We start from the raw sequence: 26,045 nt of genomic DNA, 5'->3' as shown, positions 1-26,045 counted from the left end.
TCTTTGATGAAATTTGCTTAGTATTCGTTTGAATTCTAAGAATGGATAATGTTTTCATTATGATTGTCTTGAAAACTAAACACGTTTCGCTCTCCACTGCAGTTGGGCTTACGTACCAGAACCGTTTCAGGATTATTCCTGGGACTGCTCGATCTTCTGCGCTCATTCTAAAATCTCTGACACCAAGATTCGAGGTGTCCCCCACAACTTGATCTTTCCATCGGGCTTTTGGCCTTCCCGGTTTGCCTGTACCACCGTGTTTGCCTTCAAAAGACTTCTTTTCTGGGGCTTCTTCATCCATTCTGACAACATGACCTAGCCAACGCAGCCGTTGTATTTTGATGCGTGTAACTATGCTATCGTCGTCATACAGCTCGTAGTTCATACGTCGCCTATATTCTCCGTTAACGCAAACTGGTCCATATATTTTACGATGAATCTTTCTCTAAAAATACTCCAAGCACTGCCTCATCTGTTTTCACAAGTACCCATGCTTCAGAACCATATAACAGCACGGGTAGTATCAGTGTCTTGTATAGTGTAATCTTCGTCTGTCGAGAGGTGGCCTTGTTTCTAAACTGCTTACTTAGTCCAAAGTAGCATCTGTTTGCCAGTATTATTCTTCTCTTAATCTCAAAAATGGTGTCGTTCGTTTCGGTTACGGCGGTGCCGAGGTAGATAAAGTTACTGGCTGTCTCAAAGTTGTGGTTCCCAACTTTCTCCATTTTCTTTATCTGCTCGGTTGTGCAAGGCTTTTTGGGAGTTGAAACCATCCATTTCGTCTTATCTCCATTTACTGCCAGAACCATTTTCACTGACTCTCTTTCGATTCTTTCAAAGGCTGCAGTTACTACTCCCGGTGACCGACCTATGATAACGATGTCGTCGGCATAAGCGTGTAGCATGTGGTCTCTTGTGATTAGTGTGCCATGTCTATTCACATCTGCATGTCGTATAATCTTCTCCAGCAGGATATTAAAGAGATCACACGATAGGCTATCTCCTTGTCTGAAACCTCGTTTGGTATTAAATGGTTCGGATAGATTATTTCCTATTCGTACTGAGGAACGCGTATCAGCAAGTGTCATCCTGCAGAGTCTTATTAATTTTGCAGGGATACCAAACTCAGACATGGCTTGAAATACCTTTGAACGTAAAGGAGTATCGAAGGCGGCTTTGTAGTCAACGAAGAGATGGTAGGTGTTGATTTGTTCTTCTCGGTTCTTTTTCAGGATTTGGCGCAGTGTGAATATCTGGTCCAGGGTGGATTTATCAGGTCTAAAGCCGCATTGATAGGTCTCAACTATCTCATTGACTTTAGGTTTTAATCTTTCACACAGTACGCTCAAGATTGTCTTGTAAGCGATGGGGAGAAGACTTATTCCTCTGTTGTTGGCACATTCCGTCTTGTCTCCTTTCTTGTGTATGGGACATAGTATGCTGAGGTTCCAATCATCGGGTATGCCTTCTTCTAGCCAGATTGCGCAGATAAGCTGATGCATACGCCTTATCAGCGTGTCGCCTCCGGTCTTAAATAGTTCAGCGGGTAACCCGTCGGCTCGTTCGGACTCGGCAATAACTGGAATGCTCCAAACGGAGTAGCTGCAACTGTAACGCGGACAGTAAGCGGTATCGAGTAGAGAGTCTCAGTGAGAGACGGGACTGCACCGGTTCTTGCGAATTATTGGCGCCTTTAAATAACCAATTGTCATCATGTTCACGCGGCGATCGTTACTATGGAATGAAACGAGCTTGCCCATCTATTAGAGCTTGAAGAGGATCATTATCGACAGGTGGAAATGCGACTACAACAACAACAACCGCCCAAATTGTTTCATAAATAGATATTGCCCCATAAAAACCGATCCTCTGATTTGACTTCTTGGGCCCTTAGAAGCAAAATTTCTTCTCGGATTTAGATAAAATTTGTTATGTGATGTACTTGTGTCCATGAATTGATATATTCCATATATAAACCAATTTCTGGATATAACTTTCTGAGTCTCTAGATGCCACAATTTATGTACGATTTCGATTAAATTTCGTATGTGAAGTATCTTTGTACCCCCCACCTACACCAAATTCCGCCCAAATAATTCCAGAAATACACTCGAGTACTTATAGTCACCATACAAATCGATCCCTCCTTTCGACTTTTTGAACCCCTAAATGCCTCAATTTTTATCCGATCTCCGGATTTAACTTCTTGTACAACAGCAAGTCTCCATTTTTAGACGGTGGACTGAAATTTGGTATGTAAAGTGCGTTTTTGCTTTCAAACACAAAATTCCTGCCAGATAGGTCCATTATATATACATATATAGGGTTTTCGATTAAGGATTTGACTAATCAAACTTACTCCTCAATAAATCGAGTGTAACGTATGCTGTGGGGCTTGTACCACATTTCGTCCAGGTCCATATTTTTCAATTCAGGACACAAATAATCAGTGAGCATTGTGCGGTGAAACGATTGACGATTGACATCGCCAACGAAAAAGTATGGCCCGTCGGCAGGCAAACCCTTTAAGCCAAAAATGAGCTTCGTCACCGAAGATGATTTTGCTCTTAAAGTAGCAGTCACCGACTCTGAATTTCTGTAGTAAATTTTTTGATTTGTTCACGTTGCTCGTTCGTGTTCTCTACCATGATGAAAATATTGAGTTTACTAAATAAACTGACAGTGAAAGTTTGATTATTAGTGTAAGAGTGTGTTTACTCAAATCCCGATATAAACATATATCGGGATTTGAGATCATAAGTCCCCATACGATCTTTTTGAAATTTGGTACGTGGAGTACACTTATGTTTTTTTATTTATCAGAGAGTAGAGTTAAATAGAATCTTAAGTTTCTGGATTTCACGGATTTTAAGTGCTGTTTGACCAACAAATGAATTCTCAGCATGGTCCAACCAACAAATCAGCTACAAAGGAGTGATTTCCTCGAAATTCTTGAATTTCTCACGAAAATCTTTACTTTCGTAAACTGTGCAGTCAATTAACCTTATACCGGATGTTTTTCGTGCAGGCAATTTTCCATCGGAAAAATTGGAAAAAAATTGGTGTGTTCGTGTTACCTTAACTTTTCCATCATTATTTCATTCTGAATAAACTGATTGGTAAGCTAACGCAAAATGTGGCAGGTTCTTATTTTTAGGCATCCCTTCGAATTACTTTTAGAAGGCTATCTTCTAGCAAATAAGTGCTCATTCGCTTGTGTACCGGTTACAAAAATTCGTCGTTCTTATTTATTTTTCTTCTCTCTCTGCTTATGTTGTCTTATATTGCTTGTAACACCGCATCAATAAGTCGTTATTTGGAAGCTACAGGTCATGCTGATGGTAATAATACATCTAAATTATAATGCTACTAATAAGAACATGTGCTTCCTAATTTTGTGCTGTGAGGCAATATTTGCTTTGAACTTTTCTAGTTTAACCGCCAGTGCGTAGATTGCACCTTTACCATTGAGACCCCGTGTTGTTCTTGCAGCAGTGTGTTGTGTTCTATCTTTCGTCTGCTTGATTCTATACAATATCCAGATCCAGGAATTCTGCGACTAAGGTGGGGTGCTCTATAGTAGTTGAGGCGGCTGCATTTGCCGGATCGTAATTGAGCCAGAAATACTGTTGTTTGCCGGTTCAATTTCTTCGAGTTCTATAGGTGGCAGTCGTTCTTCAAGGACTACATTCACCGCATTTGGTACCATGTCTGCATGAATGTAGTCTAGACCTGATTAGAGAAGTAGTAGAGGTTCTTTCTTTTAACGATGTAGATCCACCTTAAGACTTAGGGGCGGTGGATACTTATCCACAAGATGATGACTAGAATGGTCCCTGCGATAGCAGTCCAGATATTAATCCGCCCCATGCCACTATGGACACACACCTCAGCCAGTAATCGGCTTGTTGTGCGCTCTAAATAAAAAAAAGTAACCTCGAAAAAAATCTATATTAGGAATTCCGTGCTACTTACTTACTTTACTTTAATTGGCTATGACAGAATATTTGTTCCCTTAGCCGAACGTAGAATAGCGTTCCAAGCGCCTCGATCTTCTGCGCTCATTCTAAAATCTCTGACACCAAGTTTCGGGGTGTCTCCCACAACTTGATCTTTCCGTGCTACTTACAAAGTCCTTAATTGTTTTCCATGGCACTCCCCTAAGTGTGTTCATGTCTAGTATAGTGTCCCCACCTAAGTGCCAAAATCTGTTAGACGCGAACGTCTCATCATCTCTACACATGCTATCACTTGCCGCACCAATTTTACATAAGTGAGCTCGTAGTCCCATGTGTCCCGTTATGATACCCATAGCTATACTGAAGAAGGTATTGTTTGGAGAGCACGGGTAGGACCCCTGTCTCCTGGTGGATATGGTCCATGTGAGAACTGAGGAGACATTCCATCGCAGTTCGAAGAGCGGCATTCTGACAGATCTGAATATTATTCCACTGCGTGTCACATAGCTGACTATACCACACAGGGGCTGCATAATTTACCAAAGACAGGCCAATGGCTTTGTACGTGGTCAACAAGACTTCTTTGTCAGCACCCCAAGTGCTGCCGGCAAGTGACTTGAGGACCTTTAAATCCCTTCCAGCGAAATAAGCAGCAAGTTCCCTGAAAACGTTTAAACTATCGCAGGTGTCATCAATAGGTGGGGCCCCATGGCATGATCGTAGAATCGTCCGCATATGATACGTTCTATATACCGACTGGAGGGGATGGAATTGTGAATGGGTACAGATTAAAAAGCGTTGAACATACCATTCCGCCTTGGGGAACTCCCTTCACGGTGTTGTTATTCCAGACACCGGGTTCAAAGACAGGTTGAGAACAGTTGTAAGGTATTCGACTCCAGGCTGATCTAAAGCCTCAGTGTAGAGATTCCGCATGGGCCAAAAGCTTTGGATGACTTGGCTCTGCGGATGAAATTCGTAACAGTAAATGGTGATGGCTGCCCATATGCTCGGAGACCACGGATTCGATGAATGGCTCTCGTTCTAGCCTTGTCACTCTTGAAATGTTCAATAAATTGACTGCTAAACAACCTGGCGTATCTCTTCGGGTCAGCTACAGTTACGTCGCCAAAAGTGACTGAGGTTCTGCCATCTAATCTTTCGGGGTTTGGATAGCCCTAATGACTTGTTTATCATCCGCCTGCAGGACCGTATTAAGATCAGGCAGTCGAAAACGGATTTCAGTCACTTACTTTACTTTAATTGGCTATGACAGAACATTTGTTCCACTAGCCGAACGTAGAATAGCGTTCCAAGCGCTTCGAGTTTCTGCACTCATTTTATAATCTCTGACACCAAGATTAGAGGTGTATCCCACCACTTTATCTTTCCATCAGGCTTTTGGTTGTTGTTGTTGTTGTAGCAGTGTGTTATACACTGAGGTGGCAGCCCTTGCCGATGAAGAACTCCATCGGGTCAATCAGGTGCGTACAACCGGCTGCCATGGGATTGGTCGTCCCGGTTTGCGTGTACCATCGTTATTGCCTTCAAAATGCTTCTTTGCTGCTGGAGGCTCTTCATCCATTCTGACTACATAACCGAACCGACGCCACCGTTGTGTTTTGATGGTCGTCATACAGCTTGTGATTTATACGACGCCTTTATTCTCAATTAGCGCAAACTGGTCCATAAATTTTACGAAGAATCTTTCTCTCAAATACTCCAAGCCTCGGAACCATATAACAACACAGATTGTATCAGTATCTTCTATAGTGTTATCTTCGTCTTTCGAGTGGTGGCCTTGTTTCTAAATTGCCTACTTAATCCAAAGCAGCATCTGTTTGGCAGTATTATTCTTCGCTTTATTCCAAAACTGGTGTCATTCGTTTCGTTTACGGAGGTAGCGAAGTAAATTGCAAATTTTGCCCATGAACATGCCACTAAGGAACAGGGGCAAACTACTCGCATATCATTGCGTGCAGTCCGATTCAAGTTTTAAGCTCAATGATAAGGGGCCTCCTGTTTTATAGCAAAAACCGAACTGCGTGTCGCATTGCGATACCTCTTAAAAGAAGTTTTTACTTGGCAGCCAGCATTAGGAGGGGAAAACTACTGCTGAAAATTTTTTCTGATGTTCTCACCAGGATTCGAACCCAGGCGTTCAGCGTCATAGGCAGGCATGCTAACCTCTGCGCTACCGTGGCCTATCGGTACCGACGAAGATAAAGTTAATATTTGTTTACTACCCTGTTTATTTCCAAATTCAGTTCGCTGATTCTGCGAGTACTACTACCTGTGCCGATAGGCTGGTATAAAGCGAGCGGCTGCTGCGTTAACGATGTCTCGGAATATCATCTCACCATCTAGCACATTTAAGGCGGTGTGTCAGCTCATTGGAGCGGCGATTGATGTACTCTGTGAAACCGGTCCAATTGGCCTTCTTCTGATTGATAAACGTTCGCCGCTCAGAGGTTATGAAGTTGGGTGGTCGGTCGATGGTGAGAATAATGGGGAGGTGGTCTGACCCCAAAGAGATGACGGCTTGCCAGGATACGTCACTCAGGAGATCAGGGGATGCAATGGAGATGTCTGGCGAGCTGCTGTACCTCTTCCTCATCCTCACTTAGCGTGCAAAACGTGGACCCTTCAATCTGCTCTACCAAAGCTATGCCCGATGGTTGTTGCCTAGGGGAGAATGATGCTCATTAAAGTTTCCCAAAACCAGTCGGTTATGGCCGGCCACTAACGTCGGTCTTGTAAACTTTGCCATTCATTGGGACACAACGCCCAACAGACTGCATGTATACGTTGTATATCTCTATCCCGGCAGTACGTATCCCCATACATTCCACGTAGAGGTCACTAGAGCCAGGCTCATATGAGTTGGGTCTATGTTGCACGGAATGGTGTATCACAAGCGATCCTTCAGAAGCATATTGTATCCGTGACAACTGTGCAGGTTGCAGATGTTGCTCAGCTTTGTCTCCTGGATGGCTGCAACCAGTATGTTCTTCCGACGCATAAAATCTACTATAAGTGTACGTTTTCTCAAACTTAGTGTACGTGATCGAGACTCCGTTAGGTTAGGTTAGGTTGAAAAGAGGGTGCAGACATTAATCCGCCCCATGCCACCATGGACATACACCTAAGCCATGTGTTTATTTCTGGTACAGCTTAAAGCATGGGCATTTCCTTTTTCCGAGGGTTTTCCAATTTAGCACGATTCGACAACACGATGTGGCATACAAATCTCTTCATATTGTGTCATACAAATCTCGCCATATTGTTTGTAACAACTCAAATATTGATTTGCTTCCCTATAAAGCATTTATATTCGATGGGAAGGAGGCTTATTCCTCTGTAGTTGGCACATTCCGTCTTGTCTCCTTTCTTGTGTACAGGACATAGTATGCTGAGGTTCGAATCATCGGGTATGCGTTCTTCTAGTCAGATTGCGCAGATGAGCTGATGCATACGCCTTATCAGCGTATCGCCTCTGGTCTTAAATAGTTCAGCGGGTAACACGTCGGCTCCTGCTGCCTTGTTGTTCTTTTATCGGGTCACTGCCATTTGGACCTCTTTCTGACTTGGAGGGTAACACGTCGCCTTCTGCTGCCTTGTTGTTCTTCAGTTGAGTACCTGCTACTTGGACCTCATTCTGACTAGGAGGTAAACATTCTATACCATCATCATTGATTGGTTCTGCGGTATCCTCTTCGCCGCCAACATCGGACACTAGCAGTGGGGTAAAATGTTATTTCCATATCCATCGATTTAATGTTTAATTTTTTGGTCGACTTTTCGTACTTCATTCTGGCTCCTCATCATCCCAATTCGCTCACACTCATGTCTTCCCATTTCCTTTTTCTGCGTAATAGACGTTTCTCCTCTCACCTTTTCTCCCGATACCTCTCCTTCATCTGGCGCGTTGCTACTGATTGAAGGATTGTTCTATATGCCGCATTCTTGGCTTCAGTAACATCTCGTCACTCTTAGTCGTACCATGGGTTTCTTGGGGGAGGCTTCCGATACCCGAGATTTCGCGGCCTTTGCCATGGAGTTGGCAATGGTTTGCCACAGCGCCATTATATCATCGGAACAAGGAGTGCTGTCATTAAGCAGTTGGGTCAATCGAGTGGAGTATGCCGCTGTCATCTGTTGTGTTTGTAGCTTTTCAATGTCCAACTACCGTGCAGTTTACAATCCCATGGCAGCCGGTTGTTCGTACCGGATTGACCCGATGAATTCCTTCATCGGCAATGGCTGCCGCCTCAGTGTACCACACACTGCTACTACAACAACAACAACAACAACCGTGCAGTTTCAGATCGCACTTTCCTTGCCATGTTCAAACGAGTGCGAACCTTTGCTGCAACAAGGTAATAATTCCAATCTATTTTCGCTCTACGAATCGATCGTACATTTAACACGCTGGATGAAAGCCTTCCATCATCACAACGTGATCAGTTTGGTTCCTCATTTTTGGTTGAGTGACAGCCATGTGGCTTTGTGAATATTTTGATGTTGAAATCTGGTGCTACTAACTACCATGTGGTACGAGGTGGTGCAGGAGGTCGAGACTTCTCTCCGACAGGAGGATTACACTGTGGCGCCCTTCTTGGATATTGAGGGGCTTTCAATAATGTGGAGTTAGAGGCGATACTCGTCGCACTGAACCGCACGGGGATTTACCCTTTATCTCCCGGTGGACCAATAATATGCTTAATGGCAGGACTATTAATGCGAACCTGGGAGATTGTGTGGTCAGAAGGCGGGTGACCAGAGGAATGCCCCAAGGTGGGGTGTTTTCACCGATAATGTGGAACCACGTGATTAGTGAAATCCTGATGGATCTCGGTGGGAACGGTACGAGGATTATCGCTTTTGCGGACGACGTCGTGCTGCTGGTCCGAGGCAAGTTTCTGTCGACGATCAGCGAGATCATGGAAGGGTCACTAAGGAGGTTGTCGCGATGGGCTACGAGAAATGGGTTGAGGACCAACCCAGGGAAGACGGAGCTAGTGCTCTTTACGCGTAGATATGAGATATCGGAGTTCAGACTCCCGTCCTTGGAGGGGGTCACCCTGCGGCTGTCGAAGGAGGCGAAATACCTAGGCATATTCCTCGATTCGAAACTGTCCTTGAAGACGAAAACCGAGGAAAGAAGCCGTACGGCACTGTGCGCTTTTTCTCCTGCAGGAGGATGTTCGGTCGGAAGTAGGGGTGACTCACAAGATGATTTATTGGATGTATACGGACATCGTGAGACCAGTACTGGCCTATGGAGTACTGGTATGGTGGAATGCCGTAAAACAGAGCTGAGATCCGCACGGCAGGCAGGCCTGTAGGCGATGGTGGATAAACAGCCCATTGGGGCCTATATTTGGAACTGCGCCGCCAGGGTCGGCGTGCAGTGTAAGAAGGAAATTAACGCCTTCTCTGAGGATGGCAAAATCCGCATCGTTTGGGTGCCGGGCCATAACGGAGTAAGGATAAATATCTGCACCCTCTTTTCAACCTAACCTAACATACTGCTAATCGATATAGATCGCAAATGATTAGCGTTGTGGAGGTTATTTCTTATGTAAAGTACGTTAACATACCTTGTAAATGTGTAGCCTGCCTATAAACCGAACACAAGAAGCGTTTAGAGGCTTCTTGAGCCTTCTAAGAGGCTTCTTGAGCCTTCTAAGAAGCTTTTTGAGCCTTCTTAGAGGCTTCTTGAGCCTTCTAAGAGGCTTCTTGAGCCTCTAAACTCCTCCATGGTACGTGAAATACGCATATGTTGCCTTTTCACAACCACACTAAATATCGTTCAGATATGTTAATAAATGGTTATAACTTTGAAGAGGCATTAAACGTAGAACACATTCTAATATTCGGAATTTTATTGTCACCGGGAAAAGCAAACATTTTGTATTAATGTTTTAATTGCTTTTGGTAAAGGAACTCAAAAGAATGAATGAATAAATATAAAGACCAAACATTTTCTTTCCGTTTCTTAAATAAACGATTATCACTACCTTGCTCTTCAGCAGTTGCAATGTTTTCATAGCCAAAGACTTTGGCCATATTGGCATCTACATTCTCCAAGTAAACTTTGTTGCGGGTCCCAATCTATGCCTGGCTGCTGTCTTTTGAACAAAATTTCCCACAAATGAAAATGCTAAACTGCACAAACACACACACACACACACAGACGCACACACAATATTCATTTTATCAATGAACATTGTTTCTGTTTTTGCTTTGTTTTGCACTTGGCATTTGGCCATAATTTTCTAAGCCTACCCTGCTACTGCCATTGCTGCCGTGGCCCCCCAGGCAATGATAACAAACGGAAAAATGCAATTGAAACAATGCAAAAATGGACGAAATACAATAAAGAAATGAAAAGTTGCGACCAAAACAATAATAGAAGAAAAAATCAAGCACAAATAGACGGCAAAAGTAGTGCCAAATGCATGGCAATATAGAGAAAAAAATGAAAATTTTTATTGCCGCCTGCCTCAGATGCAGCACACACCGCCATCCCATATTCGCCTCCAAATGGCGATGAAGGCTGTAATTTCATTGCAAATTTCACTTTACGCTGATGACGTCAGCATCGTCACATTAATAAATCATTGCATTTCAGCTAATTTTGTGTCACTGACCCCAAACCGCAGCAAAACGGCACAAGAAAAAAAAAATGCAATTCGATATCGCACAATCGTTTATTTATATATCATAAAAAAAGCTTAAAAATTAAATTGTTAAAAATTGATACAAAAATATGGAACAATGAGTCGTAGACATTCGAAGAATAGCGAAATTTATGGTTACTTATAGAAACCCAGCGTACTAAATTGACTAAAGCTAGTGCAAAAGCTATGCAAACTACCAAAAAACAAATAAACAATCCATCGTATGGGTCTTTCATGATTACACCAATGCCATATATGTGGTTCGTGTAAAAAATCCATGGAGCAAATTAAGCAGCAGAATAGGCAAATGGATGGCCGATTGCGGATGATATCATGTTTGACGACCATGTTTGGGACTATTGGTTCTCCTGTCCTACTCATATTCCTTCCAAGTCTTACTCACTCCCGAGTATGATATGCCGTAGACAGCATCCTTTTAAAGTGTTCTAGACATAAACTAATATGCGTGGACAACTCTTCTGAACTCTAGACCCATTTACATGAAATTAGGCTGGGAAATTATGTCTCATCTGAGTTAAAAGATCAGTTGGTCGAAGGGTTGTAGCGTTAATCGTTTCTCGCAATTTTCTCTCACCAAAATTTACATCTACGGGGATGTACGTTGCATTACACTGAATACTGAGAGATATAGTCTCTCTGAGACCATTCAATTAGATTTAAGGTTTTTTTTTATTTACAAGTTGACCCAGTGTGCTTCGCTACAAACTAATGTGGTTTTATTAAATTGAACGTTAGATTAGGTTAGGTTGAAAAGGGTATGGACATACTCCTAAGCCAGTAATCCGCTTGTTGTGCAAATTGAATGTTTCTTTTAATCTTTTAGAGACCGTGCCCAGCACCATGGGTCCTTCCCGCACCTAGATCTTTTGATTTGTTTGTCGTTTGTGTTGTTAAAATACATAGTATATCCGATACACAAGATTTTTTTCAAAGGACCTTAGACTCTTGGTCCCTGAAATTCGTAGTGGTGAATCAATGATATTTGGTGCCAAATTTTGATATCAAATTCGGTATTTTTATCTCAAATTTCCTATCATTTGAGTCCGATATCGTTCCCATTGGTCTACTTTTCCGTTTCAGGGTTTTTTGGGGAAGGGTAGCCCTCCTGGGACAGCGTCAAATTTCGATATCAGATTCGTATTCTCTTTCCGAATACCTTTCATTTGAGTACGATATTATCACAATCGGCCTCCATGTCCGTTTTATGGGATTTTTAGAGTGGTTTTCAAAACGGTGAGGTCACTCTTGGTCTTGGCGGCCGATTATAGTTTCCGATTTATATATTGGGTTGCCCAAAAAGTAATTGTCGGTAATATATTGAGTTGCCCAAAAAGTAATTGCGGATTTTTTAAAAGAAAGTAAATGCATTTTTAATAAAACTTAAATGAACTTTAATCAAATATACTTTTTTTACACTTTTTTTCTAAAGCAAGCTAAAAGTAACAGCTGATAACTGACAGAACAAAGAATGCAATTACAGAGTCACAAGCTGTGAAAAAATTTATCAACGCCGATTATATGAAAAATCCGCAATTACTTTTTGGGCAACCCATAGTAGTTATATAGTCGGCGTTGACAAAATTTTTCAACGGCTTGTGGACTCTGTAATTGCATTCTTTCTTCTGTCAGTTATCAGCTGCTACTTTTAGCATGCTTTAGAAAAAAAAGTGCGCGAAATTTTGTTTACATTTGTTTGTTTGGCGTCAATTTTAATATGGGTACCACATGTATTGCAAGAAATTCATTTAACAAACCGAATCAACGCTTGTGATATGCACCTTAAACGCAATGAATTCGATCCGTTTTTAAAACGAATCATAACTGGAGATGAAAAATGGAATGTTTACAACAACGTTAGTCGAAAACGATCATGGTCCAAGCATGGTGAACCAGCTCAAACCACTTCAAAGGCTGATATCCACCAAAAGAAGGTTATGCTGTCTGTTTGGTGGGATTGGAAGGGTGAGGTATATTTTGAGCTGCTTCCAAGGAACCAAACGATTAATTCGGATGTTTACTGTCAACAATTGGACAAATTGAATACAGCCATCAAGGAGAAGCGACCAGAATTGGTCAATCGTAAAGGTGTCATATTCCACCAGGACAACGCTAGACCGCACACATCTTTGGTCACTCGCCAAAAACTGAATGAGCTTGGCTGGGAACTTTTGATGCATCCACCATATAGCCCTGACCTTGCACCATCAGACTACTATTTATTTCGATCTTTGCAGAACTCCTTAAATGGTAAAACTTTCGGCAATGATGAGGCTATAAAATCGCACTTGGTTCAGTTTTTTTGCAGATAAAGCCCAGAAGTTCTATGAGCGTGGAATACTAAATTTGCCAGGAAGATGGCAAAAGATTATCGAACAAAATGGCAATTATATATTTGATTAAAGTTCATTCTAAGTTTTATTAAAAATGCATTTACTTTCTTTTAAAAAATCCGCAATTACTTTTTGGGCAACCCAATACTACTGTTACTTACTTTTTATTTGAGACCCATATTGCCCCAGGCAGTTTACATGACAGTTCGACGGTTTTTTGGGCAGGGTGGCCCCCTGAAACCTAACCTCATATTTTAATACATGTTTCGAATTCTTTTCCAAAATATCTTTCGTTTGAGTACCATATTGTCCCCTTCGGTCTACTTCAAATTTTGTATGGCACTTTTAGGGTAAGGGGAAGGATCCGCCCCTCTTTCGATATTAAAAAATTGTTTAGCTTATTATTCATTCCAGGCCACAATACACAATCTGGAAAAATTTCAAGAAAATCGGTTTAGCCGTTTTCGATTCAACAAACAAACACAATTTTACTTTATATAATAGATTTAGTAAGTGAATACCTACCTCCACATATACTTCTTATATTTATAGTATAGTCTTATGAAAGAAAAATTAATTTTTTAAATATTTAATCACGAAGAAATATTAAAAGTCTTCTTAAAAGTTGAAGCGTTACTGATGTTTGGGATTTCTTGAGGGAGGGAATTCCAAAGACGTGTTGGTAAATTGCAAATTTTGCCCATGAACATTCTCTTAAGGAACAGGGGCAAACTTCTCACATATCAATGAGTGCAGTCCGATTCAAGTTTGAGTTCAATGTTTAGGTGCCTCGTTTTTATAGCCGAGTTCGAATGGCATGCCACATTGCTACACCTCTTGGGTGAGAAGTTTTACATGGCATAGTACCTCACAAATGTTGCCAGTATTAGGAGGGAAAACCCACCGCTGAAAATTTTTTCTGACGGTCTCGCCAGGATTCGTACCCAGGCGTTTAGCGTCATAGGCGGACATGATTGCCTCTGCGCTACGGTGGCACAAAGACGTATTGCACCCGTATAAAACTCATTCAGATACTAGGCCCCGTTTTCTAAAAGATACAAGTTTCCTACAAAGACAAGTTGAATGCTACTACAATACATTCAGATAAGTCCAATATTTGGCCAAACTTGTTTTATCATTTTTTCCCAAAATACCTGTCAGTTCTGTCTCAGAACTTCATCCTAAGAAAATTGAATTGGGTAACAGAAAATTTTTGATATCTCATAGAATTAAGAATTTATACAGAACTAGCTGGACATGGCCCGCTCCGCTGTGCCTTCTTTAACTCTCTAATATTTTTTTTTAGGGTGGGGACACTTCGCCCTGAATGTGGACATCAAATTCGTATGTACTGTTCGAATCCTGGCGGAACTTGGGATAAAATTTAAATCGGTGATAATCCCCTCTTAATGCTGGCAACATTTGCGAGTTACCATGCCATGCATGGTCATGTAAAAAATTCTCCCCAAAGAGGTGTCGCACTGCTCACGCCGTTCGAACTCGGCTACAAAAAAGGTCCCTTATCGTTGATAAACTCAACTTGAATCGGAAAGCACTTATAGATGTGTGAGAAGTTTGCCCCTGCTCGGTTCCTGGGCAAATTTTTACTCTACCCCCAAATGACTTTATTTTGAGTCGAATATTACCATATAGGTAAATATTTCGGGTTTAGGGGGTATTTCGGGGGTGATCACTTGGCCATTAAAGTAAATAGAAGATTCATGGTCTACTTTCAGAAATATTTCATATGAGCCCCATAATGACATGATCGGTAAATAAGCTGTGTTTGACGTTGGGGTGGACCCCAGGGTCGTTGTCCCGAAAATGAATATAAATTTCCACCCCAAATAGCGTTTATATAATAGGAAGATATTTATGGATGGGGCGGCTCCCCAAACACATGGATCTATATTGTCGTGATTGGTCTCTATGTCGATTTGGCTGGCTCCCGCGGCACCCATCCCCAACAATAGAAACCATGTTTTTTTGTTGACTGTAAAAATTTCAAACGAATCGCATTACCAATCTCCGAGATCTGGTATTTTTGAAATAAGATAATGAGAAGTGCTTTTGAGAGGAGACATTTCAACTCAAAAATGGATATCGAAATTCATGTCCACTCCCATATCACTTTACTTTGAGCCCCATATTGTCATGGTCGGTAAGTATGAAACGTTTGGAGGGTGTTTTGGGGTTGGGGCGGCCACTGGAACTTGAACTTGATTTCAGCTCCATATTGCTATAGTCGGAAATAAAGTTCAGTTTAAGGGTAGATTTAGGGTGTCCCGCAAAAAAGGGATATCAAATTCGTTTTCTACTCTCAAATACCTTACATTTAAGTCCCATATTGCCATAATGGGTCAATTAACCTATTCGACGTATTTTCATATTTTTAAACTACACCCAAATGTGTTTCATATGAATCCCATAAAGCCATTGTCGGCTGATATGCCCATTTGGGGGTATTTGGGGGTGGGGCGACCTCCCATTACTTGGACATAATTTTTTATGCTATATTTGTAATCTACTGCCAAATACTTTTCACTTGAGTCCCATATTGATAGGAACGTCGAATATATCTGTTTAGAGGAGTTTTGGGATTGGGCGGGCCGCTGGGTACTTGGACCCAAAATTTAATGCGTTATTAATTTTATATACTCCAATACCTTTCATTTGATACCTAGATTGTGCCTATCAGTCCACTTTTGGTTTTGGGTGTTTGGTGTAAGGGAGAGGGTCAGCCTCCATCCGATATCTAAAAATTATATAACCTATGTTGCCTTTTTGTGATTCTACGGAAAAAACAAACAAACCGACTCTCATATAGTCATAATGGGCCATATGCCCATTTAGAGCGTCTTCGATCTGATTTTGTATGTATATCTTTCATTTAAGCCTCATATTGATATGGACGACCAATTTGTCTGCTTTTAGACATTTTGGGGTTAGGGCGAATTCCTGGCTACTTGAACCCAATTTTTAATACCATATTCGTATTCTTCAATACCTTTCATTTGCTGTCCATATGGCCTTTATAGGTCCACTTGTGAATTTGGCTGGTATTTTTGGCGTAGCGGGGAGAGTCCGCGCCCTTCCGATATCAACAGATTATAAAGAATATTTCTTTTTCTTGGCCATATTCGTAATCTACTCCCGAATACCTTTCATTTAAGTACCATATTGTCATGCTCATCCAAAAAACCTATATGAGGGTCTTTTGGGGTTGGGGAGGCCTCCCAGTTATTTGGAACCAATTTTTAATATAAAATTCGAATTCTACTCCTGATTACCTTTCTTTGAATTCCATATTGTCCTGATCGGTACACTTTTATTTTTGGGTGGTACTTTTGGGGTAAGGTCCGCCCCCCTTCCAGACCAACCTACACAAACTGTGAAAATTTCATGATAATCGGTTCAGCCGCTTTTGATTCTATACGGAACTAACAAACAAACCGAAAGACAAACAAACACAAATTCTTTTTCATATAGATAGATAGATTAAATATAATTGGCAAAAAGAACTTAAAAGGATTTATCGCGTGTCCTGTAACAGGCGCAGGCCAGAATATCGCACTTTATTTAAGTAAATCCAATTACTTAGTGTTAGTATTAAGAGTCAGGTTGAACTTGAGCAGATTTCCATTTTTAGAGAGAAACTTAGAGGAATCAAGCCGCGACCAAAGGCGCATCGGGACGTTTTCAGGAATCATGGTCATCAAAAACCTCTATCTTTGGATAAATTATCTGTTAATAGTGCGATAACAACAAATGAAACGGAATGTCTTTTTCATTTGAAATCGTGTTGCTCTAATATTTAAAATAATTCCGTTCGTCTCTCGTCTGTAAGGGATGATTTTGTGAATGACTTCATTGAAACGTTCCGCAACACTGTTATTCTTTTTCGATTGATTCAAATGCTACAAATCAAGACAGATTGGAAAATCTTACAACTTTGGATGAAATTCTTAATATTTCGACATTTATAAAAAATAAGAAATTAAAAAAAAAATAAAAAATCCGTCCGGTATTGATACCTTTTCTAATTTTATAATTCGTATACTTCCAACTAAAGCATTTGAATATTTAGCAATCATATTTAATAACTGCATTTCCAACGGGTATTTTCCAGATTCCTGGAAAATTTCTAAGATAATTCCAATTAAGAAAAACTCCGATAGTGACGAGATTTCTAACCTGAGACCTATATATTTGTTGTCAAATCTTGGTATACTTTTTGAAATGGTTGTCCGTACTAAAATTTGTGCAGGAGTTACTTTACCTTATATTCCAAACTCACAATTCGGTTTCCAAAAAAGGCATTCCACAGTTGATTCTATAACAAAATTCACAAAAAAGCAAATTTTGCCTATGAACATTCCACTAAGGAACAGGGCAAACTTCTCACATATCAATGAGTGCAGTCCGATTCAAGTTTAAGCTCAATGATAAGGGGCCTCCTTTTTATAGCTGAGTCCGAACGGCGAGCCGCAGTGCGACACCTCTTTGGAGAGAAGTTTTACATGGCATAGTACCTCACAAATGTCGCCAGCATTAGGAGGGGAAAATCACCGCTGAAAATTTTTTCTTATCTTATCTTCTCATTATGGTATATTGACTTAAATGAAAGGATTGTGTTTAGTCCTCAGGTTGTAAAACTTTTCAAAAGCTTTTTTACAAATAAGCAATTCAGCGTGCTGTTCAAAAATCAGCTATCGGGTTTTTTTTCAAATGTAAATTGTTGTGTTCCGCAGGCATCTGTTTTAGCACCACATTTGTATTACATTTTTATGTGTGATTTCCCCCAGAACTCACAGCATTCAACGAGTATGATATGAACATTCAACGCGGATTATATGTCCGTGAAGATAAAGTTAACTTTAACTAGCAGAGACACAAACCCATTCAATTAGCAGCACACTATTACGAGCTTAGCAGAGCTATGCTAACAATTAAACAGAAAAGATGTAGAAATAAAATCAAGAAACATAATGAAAAAATTCAGAAGAAACGACAATAAGAGCACTAAAAGGACCACAAAGATTGCGAATTTTGTAAAAAAAAATTATCTAACAAAGTAATAAATGCATAACGGACAAATCTACAACACCAAAAAGTCCAAAGCGAAAAGTAGAAAAACTAAGAGGGGTACCTAATATCCAAAAAGTCGACAATATTTGAGATAATTGGCATTTAAAGTTAAAGTTTGAATTAACAGAATGGCCCACTTTGCAAAAACTAAGAGGGGTGCCGGGTACCCACTTATAATGAAGGAAGCTCTTGATGCCTAGGATCTAAATCAAAAAGCAATATATACAAAAAGTCGACAGTATTTGAATTAGCTGTGCTGCTAATTAAAGTTAATTTTATCTTCACGGAAATGCGAATCGCCAGCGTGTGCATTGGTCCAAATCTCGCAATACCTCCATAAGGTTAAACTATTTTATGATAAATGAGGTTTAAGAATAAATACCTCAAAATGCGAAGCCATTTGCATAAGAAATGCATCGGGATAATTCAAGCGCTTTGTTGTACCCGAGAGTAAATCTTTAAAGCTAGTTTTAAATGGCATTGAAATTTCATTTAAAGATAAAGTTAAATATTTGGGTGTAGAGTTTAACAAACTTTTTTAATTCAATGTACACACAAGAAAGGTCCGTAATAAGGCACAGCGAATTTTCGCATCGTTTCAAAAAATTCTTTGTAACAAATCTTTGCCGGTGAATACAAAATTATTATTGTACAAGACTTGTATTAGGCCTGTTATCTTATATGGTTTTCCAGTTTGGTTCAGTATATCTCCCACTGTCATGAAGAAGCTTGAGATTTTTGAGCGGGAAATTTTGAGACTTTGCATAGGAAAGAATTTTAAACGAGGCTGAGTCGCTTTTTCCAAGAAGGCACTAGCCGGCATCCACCGTGAGTTCAAACTCTAGATTAAGATTTTTCTATAAAATGTAGTAGTCTCGGGAGCAAGGACGTCGTTTAAACAAATGTCATGAATTAACGTTCTATGGAATTACGATAATACATTATAGTCATAATTTTTCTTTATAGTGTTTCTAATTTTCTTTTATTATTATGAAAAGTTTCAGTTGGGGTCGTTTTTCAAAACCAAAAACACCCCAAATTTGGAGTCTATTTTCTTTTTCAATTTGGAGCGTATTTGTTTGTGGCCTAATGCCATGGCGTCATGATAATCTTGTGCCTTTTGGGGAATGGGATGCTTCCCAAAGTGAAATGATTGCTTGAATTATTATAAAATATGTTTCAATCTGCCGAACTATTTCGGAGATCTAGCATTTCTTAAATATAGTGTAATGGGACGGGTTTAAGCCGTTTTTGGGGCTATAGCATACGAACAAACCAACCCCAACACTTTGAACATATGTTATTCGAAATTTTTATATAATTTTCATAAATCGAATTACTTTTCCAGAATTAAGCAAATGAATGCTAATTTCGTCACTGCCCCGATTGGTAGAGTATTACACAATGGAATGGGCAAAGTCGCTATGACGTTGATGCCTCTACGTTGATGTACGTCTGCTTAATGTATTTGTTTCTCTGCCTGCATGCCCCTGGCTGATATCAGCTTTTGATGGTCAATAAACTTTAATTCATCCAACAGACAAGGGAAGATTACCGGCAGCAGCAGCAGTCATCAGCTACAGATGCAATGCCAGCAACATTTTGCAGAAATCTCCACGAGTAAACACAAAACGCAGAGAAAAAAAAATTTTTACTCTTGTTGTTACATGCAATTCTTGGACAATCGACTGCAGAAGAGGTGGTAGCTCTTCCTGGACACAAAAGGAAATAAAAGATTTTATATTGCATTGAAATACAGAAATAATGATAAAACAAATTGCAAACCTTTGTTGATGAATAAATACTTCACATACATAAGTACATATATAACCATAATTCTTGTACTTTGTTTATTCTTTTCATAATACATCTCTGGGCGTCTTTCCTGAACTCAGTGTAGTCTGTTTGTAAAACCATTTCGATCATTGTGATGTATTTATTTATTTCACATATGATTGACATTTAAAGTTTTGGTGAGCGTTTACTTTCGATCTTCCAATTTTTCTGGCAACTTTAGATACTCACTACCAAAGAATGAGAATATTTTTACTATGTCAATCTTCATAAAACACATTAAAATATACATTCAAAAAAGTTCTATAAATTATTTTTGTACCTACATACGTAGTTTTGTATATCGCTGTGTATTACAAAACTTAAATATTTTATGCCAATTTACTGAAGTTCATACTGAGAGTTTTTTAATATCATTGCCTATCTGCCCCTGATTTCGCTTTGGTTTGACGAGTCGTGCAATAACTGCAACCATGAGTAATTCTTATCCAAATGTAGGAAAAAAAATCCATGGGAAGGTTTTTTTCTGTAATACTTCAAGCACTGATATCATGTTCTATGTCTTTTATCATTGTATATATGCGAAATAATCTGTTTGGTTGTTGTTGTAGCCCCATTTTCATGTGAAGGTTGTGATCCTCGTCAAGCTCCTGTAGGTAAACCAGTTCGTTCCGGTCCAAAGGACCGATCGCTGCAGAAACAATGTGGCCATTGGTTATTTATAGGCGCCAATAACCCGCCTTGTCATATCGAGCATCATAGGCACTCAGTATTTGTGCAAGAGCCGGCGCCGCCCGGCCTCTCACTGAGACTCTTCGCTCGATATCGCTGATTGTTCGCGACTGCCGTTGCAGCGTTTGTGTTTGGAGCATTCCACTATCCGCAACCTGTGGACGCGCCCGGTAGCTCGCAACTTAGTTTCTCGTGACAGCCATGAACACCACACAGATCGGACCTCAATGTTCCAGCCTGTGTGGTGCTCACAGCTATTCCGTGCTGATTGGCAAAATTTTAGTGCTTCCTTCCAGCTCCTGAATGCCTTGATCTCCTCTTCTCTTTTTCCCTGCTCTTTTTAAATTGACCTAAAGGGTTGTCAGACCAGACCAGACTACTGAACCTTGTTGGAGACCTCATGTATCATATCCAATAAAACATTTCTAAAGTACAAATGCCTTCTTGGGTCAAATACCAAATTGGAATTCTTTATCCCAAAGAACTTTCATTTGAGTTCTATGTTGTGCCGTTCGGCCTAAATGTTGTTTTGGTTTTTTTGTGTGGGCGGATCCAGACAATTCCCAAATACCTTTCACTTGAGTCCGATATTTTCCCAAAACGCCTACTCGTACGTTTGGGTGATTTTGTGGCCTGGGCGTTCCCCTTGGCTTGACTTCAAATGTTTTTTATACCCACCCCTATAGGATGGGGGTGTACTAATCTAGTCGTTCCGTTTGTAACATCTCGAAATATTAATCTAAGACACCATAAGGTGTATATATTCTTGATCGCCTCGACATTTTGAAACAATCTAAGAATGTCCGTCCGTCCTTCTGTCGAAATCACGAAAGTGGTCGGACGCTTAAAGCTAGCCGCTTGAAATTTTGCACAGGTTCTTATTATTGGTCTAGGTTGTTGGGGATTGCAAATGGCCATATCGGTTCAGATTTGGATACAGCTCCCATAAAAACCGATCTACCCATTTAACTACTTGAACCCCTTGAAGCCCCAAGTAAGGTCAAAATCGGTCTAGATCGGTCTAAACATTTCCATAGAATACAGGGTGGCTGATGAATATTGCTACAATGATGAATATTGCTACATTTTTTTTTCGGTGTATGGAATACATTTTTCTTTTATTCATGTTAAATTAAATTATTAAATTAATTATTAAATTATTATTAATTAAATTAATTAATTAATTAATTAAATTAATTATTAAATTATTATTATTAAATAGAAAAAAAGTTATTACATTTTTTTTTGGTAGCGGCTTTCATCAGCCACCCTGTATATAATCATTAAAAATTTCATTTTTAGGAGCTAAACAGACAACAATTTCCAACTTTTTTGATGATTGCTGTAAAACATATTGCAATTGGCGAGAATCAACCTAATTTTTAATAAAATTGATAATAGATTTATAATTTTTTTTGCATCTTTGACAAAAAATGCCACGCGTAGACTAAATTTCGGGTGTGGGGCGCGGAATGATTATTTAAATGAGATTAGTTACTAAAAAAATAGTGGAAGGTATAGCTGCAGTCAATCCACATGCAATCAATCCACATCGAACTACAGTAGCTTTTTGTTAAAACTCTTGCAACTATAGGAGCGTTGAGAGGAGTGGATGTATATAAGCCATAGACAAAAGTGCATATTCGACAACTAGCACCGAATTAAAACATGAGCCAACATATCCAACAAATATTGAAGCAATATGTTGGTCTTTTATAGCAATGCAAAGTTCGAAAAATTCCACAACTCAGCACTATAAAGTAACACAAATTTTGATTGTGAAAAATAAAAATTTTGATGGGAAGAATTCGATTTGCAGAATTTTGTGTGAAAATAAACTTCAATATTGATGTATCTGGGATGCAACTAGAACCATGGCCACGGATTCTTTATGACATTTGGTACATTTGGAACACTTGGAAAGTTTCAAATAAGCTTTGTTTGAAATAAGATGAATGCAGAATTATACACATAATTGAATTTTCTGCGAATTGTGTGGACTTTCCCACAAAACAATGATGTAAAAAATGCATACTTTAGATCAAGAAAGGTACCTTTACATTCGGCCCGCCAAGGATCTCGATTCGTATCACGATATGCTATATGCAAAGGTTTTGCAAAATACAAGAATTTGAAACAGGCGATAATGAGGAAACATTACAAAATTGATATGGCAACCCTAAAAAATTGGGTGGGTTCTACGCCATGGATATTCCAAAATGATTAGAGAACACAAAAATAAAGATTATTCATCGAAAATCGCTTTATTGTTTTTCAAAATGGTCCCCATTAAGATCTATACACTTTTGCATGGGTTTGAACCAATTGTCGAAACACTTTTGCCACTCTGATTGAGGTATCTCCAAAACATGCATTCTGAACGCATCAACCGCTTCTTCAAGTATCGAAAAATGTTGTCCTCTAACTTTTATTTTTTACGTACTGGAATAAAAAGAAGTCATTCGGTGCCAAGTCAGGACTATACGGTGGATGACTCATCAAATCGATGTGCTGAAAAATGCAGTTGTTTCGTATTTTTGGAGCATTTTTTCTACCAAACGACACGAGCCTTTTTTTTTTGAGGGATCCAAAGCGAAAAAAATTTTTGATGGTCAAATATTCATGCAATATTGAATGTATGCTGTTCCCACCAATACCTAAGGTTGTCTCAATCTCTCGATAGGTCATGTGACGATTTTGCAATATCAATGGTTTTTGGAACAACAACTGATTTAAGACGACCATTACGAAATTCGTCTTGTAGTGAACGACGACCTCGGTTGAATTCACCAGCCATCTATAAACATTGGTCCATGATGGAGCTTCATCGCCAAAAATTGAATTAAGTTCATCGATGGACTGTTGTTGAGTTAATCCACGTCGAAAGTTGTAAAACATAATCGCACGATTTTGGGTGAGATGAATATTTTAAGTTACTGAAAACAACACAAATAGCGCTCGTATGTCAAAACGTTCTGAGTACGTATAAACTCAAAAATGTCAAGCTTTACGATAGAGCTGTCAGTTGGCAGATCCCGAAATAAAAAAGGAAACCCTCGCAACGCTTTAATTTGTTCCTGATTTTGCAGAAATTGGGTATGTGAAATATACGTACACAAATCTATCGTAGTCGGTTCCCAAAATTCGGCACGGCTGATTTTAGCACATTACAGCTAGAGGACAAAGTGGGTTTGGGGTTCTACATTGAGAACCCAGAGACTGAGATCTGTTTTTGACTGACTGATCATAACATGGTCCTGCAGGTGGTGATCCGGACGATCACGGAATGCTTGAGGTGGTGTGGTGTTAACGCTTCGAGTGTGGACATTTTTACAGACTGTAAAATTGCCATCAAAGCAATAACAAGCGAGTTTAAAAAGGAGCCTTCACTGAGGATGGCACGATAGGCATATTTTGGGTGCCGGGCCATAGCGAAGTAAGGGGGAATGAAAGAGCAGACGATTTAGCAGTGAATGCCAGAGGACTGACGTCAATAAAATTAGTAAACCCGAAGCCTTTCGGGTCGTCGCAGTCCGAGTTAAGAGCGTGGGCGGCGAATACACCTACAACCCTGTGGAACAGCGAAACGGTCGGTAGGACGGCGAAAATCCTATGGGGGGATTCAGATTGTGAGAAAACGAGGCTATTACTGAAAGGAAGTAAGATGGAGGTCAGTATTGGTATTGGTATCATAATGGGACACATCACACGTAGAAAAAATCAAGCACGGCGTTAACAAAAGGAACCACATTCGTTCATAAAAGTGAATCGACACACTGTTCATAAACAGATCTTCATCAATCAACAACAGTAAATGTGAATGAAACGAGCTCACTTATGTAAAATCGGTGCGGCAAGTGATAGCATGTGTGCATGAGTGGGGAAGATGATGAACCCAAATTTGTATACCAATTTTCTAAAATTTAGTACGGGTTATTTTCGCGTAAGAATTTAAAATAAATCGACAACTTTTTATATGTTGAAATGTGGAGACCAAAGCTCCGATGGAAAGATCAGGCGAAGAAAGAGATCTTGAAACTAGGTAACAAAAAATTGGAGGTGCGGAGAATATTGAAGTGCCTGGACATCTATATCCGGGTTCGGCTAGTGGAAAAAATATTCTGTCATAGCCGATTAAAGTTATGTAACTTGACCAGTATCAGAAACATTTCGACCAGTTTGCATGAGCATGTTTGCTTACTGTGGAAGAAACATCCATCATTCGTGTTCCAAAACTGAATTTATATCAAAGATTCTTTGTGTTTTTTTTATTTCCCTTAAATTCCAAGTTAGCCGCTCTGTACATAGTAGTTAAAAAACGATTTACAATTTTTGAAATATGACATAATTAAATTTTTCCTATTTGCGTGAACTCTGAGTGTCAAATGAATGATTGACAACAACAACAAGAAATGTTGTGAAATGCACACAAGTACGAGAAACGATAAATCTAAAACATTGATTACACTAGTCGACGACAAACTTGTTTATTTTGTATTAATTTTTACAACAAAAGTTGTTGGAAATTTGGTAAAATGGATTGCTCTTTAAATATTTTTAAGCTGGGGACTGGTATTAACCCTTTGAGGACGAATGGGACGTATATGTCCCATTTTGTATTTTTGCTCTAAAATCCAATGAGGAAATAAAATTTGGTCACAAATAGTGAATATGATTATCCCGTTTCGTTTTGATAAGATGTCAAACACAAACATTTGCATTAATTTTTTTTTTCATTAATCTAAAATGTCTCTCCTTCGAAGACTTGAAAGACTAGGGTTTAAATTTTTAGTATTATTGTCGTCAATGCCTCCTCTATCAGCATCTTTTTTCATAAATTGGTTTGGTGATATACCTTCACCCTTACACTCCCAGCACTGATGGGACATATATGTCCCATTCGTCCTCAAGGGCAATAAAAGGGTAAAAATCAGTTTTGACTTGTTCCCATATATTCATTTCTAAGGGTAAAATATACATTTTCTGTTTATAAAAACAGTTATAAATAGACAAAGCAATAAAATGAGCTAAATTAGAGCGTCTAAGTGTTTAACGAGATGCAATTTCCTGATGGAATAATTATTATTTCAGTAGCTAACGTAATTGCAACGGAAACTCTTTTATACAGTATCAGCGTTGAATTTCGGATTATGAGAGCGAGTTTTGCAAAGCGTTATGAATGGTTAGATGCCATCTTTCTTTATTTTATGTAATAGGATAGAGATGTTGAACAAAGTGTAGCGGAATAGATCTAACCCAATAACTGTCGGCCAGTCCCCATTTTCAATATTTTGACTTGCCAAGGCGAAAATTTAAGGCGGAAAATCTTTTTTATGCTCACCGCCATATGATGGGAAGAATATTTTTACTCGTCTCGCCAAAAAAAGTCGATTTTCGACCCTATTTGATATATATTCCTTATTTTTTCACATTCT

The 26,045-nt window shown here is 39.5% G+C and overlaps 1 protein-coding gene across 5 annotated transcripts in view; it reads left to right on the top strand.

Annotated features, from left to right (window-relative positions):
• The window catches only part of LOC106088027 (E3 ubiquitin-protein ligase Ubr3), a 129,321-nt gene that overhangs the window by 2,530 nt on the left and 100,746 nt on the right, over positions 1 to 26,045 (top strand). The gene's annotated exons all lie outside the window — the stretch shown is intronic.

The sequence above is a fragment of the Stomoxys calcitrans genome, chromosome 4 (genome assembly GCF_963082655.1).
Source record: "Stomoxys calcitrans chromosome 4, idStoCalc2.1, whole genome shotgun sequence".
NCBI classification, from domain to species: Eukaryota; Metazoa; Arthropoda; class Insecta; order Diptera; family Muscidae; genus Stomoxys; species Stomoxys calcitrans.
The sequence above is the reverse complement of the archived record's forward strand: the minus strand, read 5'-3'. Positions and strand labels throughout refer to the sequence as shown.